Source organism: Podarcis vaucheri (genome assembly GCF_965113315.1).
Source record: "Podarcis vaucheri genome assembly, chromosome: 4".
In the NCBI taxonomy this organism is placed as follows: domain Eukaryota; kingdom Metazoa; phylum Chordata; class Lepidosauria; order Squamata; family Lacertidae; genus Podarcis; species Podarcis vaucheri.
This window is the reverse complement of record NC_138762.1, coordinates 31,626,751-31,633,930: the sequence shown is the minus strand read 5'-3', so window position 1 is coordinate 31,633,930 and position 7,180 is coordinate 31,626,751.

Here is a 7,180-nt window from a genome sequence, read left to right as displayed (position 1 = left end):
TTGTGGAGGGTGGCTGGGCTTCTGGCGTTTCTCTAGTTTGTAGAGTTTGTTGGTGTGTCTGTCTGTCTTATGTGAGGTCTCAGTTTCAGCTCTCCAGACGGCTAGTTGTTTGCATTTGTCCCAGAGTGCAGGGTGGATTTTGTTACATAGTTTGAGGTGAAGAGTGAGCAGATCTTTGTTGGTTTGGTTTAGTAGGTATCTTTTCTTATGTATTTCGTTTCTGATTAGGGATAGTTCAGTTCGTTTCAGGATCCTTTCGGTAGCTGGGGTTTTAGAGTGGAATTTAAGTTGGAAGCATGTGGGAGTTAAGTTGTTGTCTCGGCAGTTGCGTAGGAACAGGAGATCACATAAGATGGTGGCTCTTCGGATTTCTAGTTTCTCGTAGGTTCTTGTCAGCTGGAAGGTTTCCTCCCCGTAGAGGTGAGATATTTGCTTTCGTAGATTTTCACGGGTACAGGAATGCAGGTTTTGGTGTCTTCGGGTGTCTTCCCGTGTAAGAGTCGGGGTGTCTGTGCGACGTTTCGACGAGGTCTCACTCGTCATCTTCAGGCTGGTGCTTTCGGCTTCTTGTTACTGGAACAGAGCAGAATCTGGTGTTTGAGTTCCTATAAATACTGCTGAGGGGTGTGGTGTATAGCCTCCAACGTTCTGGGCAGAGAGGAAGTTCCTAGATTAGTGTGCCTTTTCTTCTTTTGTTCCTTAATTACTTGAGGGATATCTTGAGTGATTTCATGAGTGATATTCTGAATACCACTGGGTGGGTCATTAAGTGTAGATTAGTTGCTAAAGCTTTCGTGTCTTGACCTCTTGAGCTTGTGAAGAGTTTTTCTGAGAAGATGGCTGTGCTGCATTTAGTTGTGCTCTGGCTTGGCTTCGTGTATAGGGGCGAGCTGTGGTTTTGTGCCTAGTGCCAGCCAGATCTGTGTAGGGATTGTAGGGGGGTGCAGCATCCGGAGGTGCCACTATAGTTTGGCTACTGGATGGAGTCTGTAATATGTCTGTGGAGAGGGTCTGGGTTTGGGTCTGGTGTGGTTGATTGGTGACGGCGTTCTGTGTGCCTCTGGTTCTGGTGTCGGTTTTTGTGGGGAGGGCTAATTTCCAGATGTCTGGCAGGCGGGACGTGTCGTCACGCTTGTTCATGTTGTGAGGGTGTTTCTCTATCTCGATGGCTTCCATGATTATTCTCTTGTGGTGATGTTCCATGTTAAAGAGCAATTTGGAATCTGCAAAATTAATTTCGTGTCCTGTTTCTTTCATGTGTTGGAAAAGAGAGGAAGTTTTTTCTTCTTTTTTGACGGCATTCTTGTGTTCTGCGATGCGTGCATTTATTCGTCTGTTTGTTTGTCCAATGTACGTGGCTGGGCAGACTTTGCAGGGTATTTCATAGACCCCTTGGTTTTCCAGCTGGATTTTGTCTTTTGGGTTTCTGAGGATATTGGCTATTTTTTGGTTGGTGCAGAAGGCTGTTTTGATATTGTGTTTATGGAGGATTTTGCTAATTTTGTCTGTAGTGCCCTTGATATAAGGAAGGAGGGCCATGCCATTGTTTTCTTCTGTGTCTTGGTTTTTGGGGGGTGTTTCTTTTTGGATTAGCTTCGTAACCCTGTTTTTCTGGTATCCATTGGCGATTAACACATTTGAGAGATTCTGTAACTCAGTTGTCAAGTGGTCTTTGTCAGCCAGGCGTTTGGTTCTGGAGATGAGAGTCTTGGCTACGGAGTTTATTTGTGCAGGGTGGTGGTGTGATTGTGCATGTAAGTAGCGGTTGGTGTGTGTTTTTTTCCGGTAGATAGTGTGTCCTAGGGAGCCATCAGGTTTTTTGTAGATTAGGACGTCAAGAAAGGGGAGTTGGTTGTTGTCTTCTATTTCCATAGTGAATTGTATTTTGGGGTGTAGGCTGTTGAGATGTGTGAGGAAGCTATCTAGTTTTTCTTTCCCGTGTGGCCAAATTACAAAGGTGTCGTCAACATATCTGAGCCAAAGTTTGGGTTTGTGTTCTGACTTGTCTAAAGCATTGGTTTCAAAGTGTTCCATGTACAAATTTGCGATGACCGGTGAGAGGGGTGATCCCATAGGTGCTCCTTCTATCTGTTTGTATCTTTGTCCATTGTGGATGAAGTACGTGTTGGTTAGGCAGTGGCTGGTCAGGTCCAGGATGTATTTGGGGGGGTTGTATTTGTTTTGAATGGCTGTCAAGGCTTCATTAATGGGCACTTGAGTGAAGAGAGATACAACATCGAAGCTCACAAGTAGGTCATCGGGATGTAGGTATTGCTTCTTTATTGTTTCTATGAACTGGAAGGAGTTAGTAACGTGTGAAGCGATGGATTCTGCATAGGGCTGAAGTTGCTTAGCGAGAAATTTAGCGAGATTTTGTAGAGGTGAGCCTATGGAGCTGACTATTGGTCTGAGTGGTGTTCCTTCTTTGTGTATCTTGGGGAGACCGTAGAGTTTGGGGCATCTGGATGATTTTTCTCTGGGGATGATTCTTAGCTGGATTTCTTCACTGATAGGAGAGGCTTTTATTTTGGATTTGGTGGTTTTTTTCCAGATAGGTGGTGGGATCTGTTTTTATAGGTTGGTAGGTAGGGTCTTGGAGTAGATTTGATAGTTTTGCTTGGTAGTCCGATGTGTTCATCACAACAGTGGCGTTGCCTTTGTCTGCTGGGAGAATGATTATGTTGTTGTCTTTCCTCAGGTTGGTGAGTGCTTTCTGTTCTTCTTTGTGTAAATTGCTTCTGGGTGGTTTGCTGGAGCAGAGGATGTTGGTGACTTCAAGTCTGATTTTATTGGCTTCATCTGGGTCGATTTTGGTCAGGCTAGCTTCGACTCCGCATATGATGTTTTCCGTGGGGATGCGTCTCGGGGCGACTGCAAAGTTGAAACCTTTGGAGAGTACTTTGGTTTCAGTTGGGGTGAGGATCCTGTCTGATATGTTATGTACTGTTTGTTTCATGGGTTGTTGTGGAGGGTGGCTGGGCTTCTGGCGTTTCTCTAGTTTGTAGAGTTTGTTGGTGTGTCTGTCTGTCTTATGTGAGGTCTCAGTTTCAGCTCTCCAGACGGCTAGTTGTTTGCATTTGTCCCAGAGTGCAGGGTGGATTTTGTTACATAGTTTGAGGTGAAGAGTGAGCAGATCTTTGTTGGTTTGGTTTAGTAGGTATCTTTTCTTATGTATTTCGTTTCTGATTAGGGATAGTTCAGTTCGTTTCAGGATCCTTTCGGTAGCTGGGGTTTTAGAGTGGAATTTAAGTTGGAAGCATGTGGGAGTTAAGTTGTTGTCTCGGCAGTTGCGTAGGAACAGGAGATCACATAAGATGGTGGCTCTTCGGATTTCTAGTTTCTCGTAGGTTCTTGTCAGCTGGAAGGTTTCCTCCCCGTAGAGGTGAGATATTTGCTTTCGTAGATTTTCACGGGTACAGGAATGCAGGTTTTGGTGTCTTCGGGTGTCTTCCCGTGTAAGAGTCGGGGTGTCTGTGCGACGTTTCGACGAGGTCTCACTCGTCATCTTCAGGCTGGTGCTTTCGGCTTCTTGTTACTGGAACAGAGCAGAATCTGGTGTTTGAGTTCCTATAAATACTGCTGAGGGGTGTGGTGTATAGCACAACCAAGGGGTCTATGAAATACCCTGCAAAGTCTGCCCAGCCACGTACATTGGACAAACAAACAGACGAATAAATGCACGCATCGCAGAACACAAGAATGCCGTCAAAAAAGAAGAAAAAACTTCCTCTCTTTTCCAACACATGAAAGAAACAGGACACGAAATTAATTTTGCAGATTCCAAATTGCTCTTTAACATGGAACATCACCACAAGAGAATAATCATGGAAGCCATCGAGATAGAGAAACACCCTCACAACATGAACAAGCGTGACGACACGTCCCGCCTGCCAGACATCTGGAAATTAGCCCTCCCCACAAAAACCGACACCAGAACCAGAGGCACACAGAACGCCGTCACCAATCAACCACACCAGACCCAAACCCAGACCCTCTCCACAGACATATTACAGACTCCATCCAGTAGCCAAACTATAGTGGCACCTCCGGATGCTGCACCCCCCTACAATCCCTACACAGATCTGGCTGGCACTAGGCACAAAACCACAGCTCGCCCCTATACACGAAGCCAAGCCAGAGCACAACTAAATGCAGCACAGCCATCTTCTCAGAAAAACTCTTCACAAGCTCAAGAGGTCAAGACACGAAAGCTTTAGCAACTAATCTACACTTAATGACCCACCCAGTGGTATTCAGAATATCACTCATGAAATCACTCAAGATATCCCTCAAGTAATTAAGGAACAAAAGAAGAAAAGGCACACTAATCTAGGAACTTCCTCTCTGCCCAGAACGTTGGAGGCTATACACCACACCCCTCAGCAGTATTTATAGGAACTCAAACACCAGATTCTGCTCTGTTCCAGTAACAAGAAGCCGAAAGCACCAGCCTGAAGATGACGAGTGAGACCTCGTCGAAACGTCGCACAGACACCCCGACTCTTACACGGGAAGACACCCGAAGACACCAAAACCTGCATTCCTGTACCCGTGAAAATCTACGAAAGCAAATATATATATATATATATATATATATATATATATATATATATTCCCCCACCAATAACACATAGTCGATGTGGAGTCATCACTGAATTTGCTGCATGCTTGTTAGACATATCCAAAGTGTAGGCTGTGTGACCTTTTGCAGAGATTTGCTGCAGTACATGTGGAGGAGGTGGCGGGAAAGAAATGTGTTGAGGACATTTTCTGCGCTGGCTTTCAAAGTGCCAGATTCAGCTTCCCTCCTTATTTCCCCTCATTAATGCATAGCCATGTTAGGAAAGGCTAGACCTGTTGAAGTTCTGCCTGTCGTGTTAAAGATAGTGCTTTACGAGGACCTCCTCCACATCCCCCAACCCGCTGCCCAAAAAATTAGCAACGGGTACTCTTCCATTCTTAAGGAAATCAGCCCTGAGTGCTCACTGGAAGGACAGATCCTGAAGCTGAGGCTCCAATACTTTGGCCACCTCATGGGAAGAGAAGACTCCCTGGAAAAGACCCTGATGTTGGGAAAGATGGAGGGCACAAGGAGAAGGGGATGACAGAGGACGAGATGGTTATCCAACGAGTTTGACTAAACAGCGGGAGGCAGTGGAATACAGGAGTGCCTGGCGTGCTCTGGTCCATGGGGTCATGAAGAGTCAGACACGAGTAAAACTCTTCCAGAATTACTAAAGTCCAGAAAACAACTGATTTTAGGAAGTCTACATTCTGCAGTGCTTCTCCTTTATAAGATGTGAACTGCCCTGCCCCCATACCTGTGACCCCTCCCCCTTTACCAAGACAGGTAAGGACCTTGATTGGTCTAAGCCGCAGTCCAGGGCCAGCACAGCCTCACCTGATCCAGATATAGCAGAGAGATAAAAAATGATGCCCCAGACATTTAAAACACCCTTATGCCACTTTGATGGCCATGGCTTTCCCCAAATAATCTTGGGGAGTATAGTTTGTTAAGGTTGCTGAGAGCTGTTATGAGATCCTCCAGTGGGCTACAAATCCCAGCGCCCTTAATGAACTACAGTTCCCAAGATTCTTTGGGAGGAGCCACAACAGTCAAAGAATGATTTAAATGTATGGCAAGGATGTGACCATAGAGCTGAGTGCCATTGGTGTACTAATGACATCCCACCCCAAAAACTCACCATGGCTGCTCCCAGTTGCTTCATTGAGATGCTAAGAAGCATTGGTGATAAAAAATGATGCCCCACTCTGGCATACCGTAACATGTGCACCCATTTAATGCTGCTTGCTAGAGGTAGGATCGGAACACACTGCCGTACAGCACGGTCTTTACTAACAAAACTACTATAGGCCTCGTAGGGTTGCTGGTTACTCTGGCCTGTTCCTTTAACAGCTTAGGTATCAAGGAATCAACAGGTGAAGCTTTTCAAAGCATGGAGGAGAGCATCATGAAAGCTACTGCTTCTGCCTAGATCTGCTGTCTTTTCAGGATAGAAATCTGTAGTCCTCTCAATGCTTTGAATTGCTAGAAAGAGTGAGGCAGATTGACTATTAAACAGGAAGCTTTTCCTACACCCAGAATACTGGGAACAACATAAGGCTGAGTGGGTAAGGAAACCTTCTCATAATCACATGCTTTCAGACTAGCAATAAAATGTTGCAGTATGCAGCTTTCCTAAAAGGAGTTGTTTTCTGGACTTTAGCTGGTCAAGAACAGAAGCCCTTAAGTTCTCTTGGAGATAGGGAGTTTCCACCCCCATCATTCAGCGCAGACACTGAGGTCCAGCGCCGAGGGCCTTCTGGCAGATCTCTCACTGCGAGAAGTGAGGTTACAGGGAACCAGGCAGAGGGCCTTCTCTGTAGTGGCGCCCGCCCTGTGGAACGCCCTCCCTTCAGATGTGAAGGAAATAAGTAGCTATCTTATCTTTAAAAGACACCTGAAGGCAACCCTGTTTAGGGAAGTTTTAAATGTTTGATGTTTTATCGTGTTTTTAATTTTCTGTTGGGTTGCTACCCAGAGTGGCTGAGGAAACCCAGCCAGATGGGTGGGGTATAAAAAATAAATTGTTGTTGTCGTCGTTTTTATTTGCTGCTGTGTTCTTCCTCAAGGAATGCTCCCTTCAGATTGCCCGCCAAATTTTCCAAGTGGGACAATCCACACCAGGTTTTGCTTTGCTTTTCCAGCTGTACCACATTCCATAGCTACTGAGCAGTCCTTATTAGTCTGCATTTGGCATTTTTTATGGTTGTTGTTGCCTTTTTAGCTGTTAAAAAAACAAGTTTTGTCCTACTGCTGTAAACATGAGGTTTCCCCAAAAGCTTGCTGATACGCTGGTCTTGCTGCTCAGGTGTCCCTTTTTGGTTCTAGTCCTGTCGGCACTCACAGCCTGAGTTTGCTATTAGAAGAAATGATGTTGGAACATATATTCTTATCTCCTTGCATTGACGGGTTAAAGGTGGAAAGTGAACAAGAGATTGATTGGTGGTGATTGGAAATCCCTGCTCCCTATTCAGGATTCTGCAGTAGAAGAATATCTCTTCACCATAACTTAGTGGTAATTCTTCCTCTTGACCCTGTAGTAAAATAGTAATTGAAAGGTTATCTCCACTATAAAGTATAGTCCTTTTAATGATGGAAGCAGGAGAAAAAGGTATT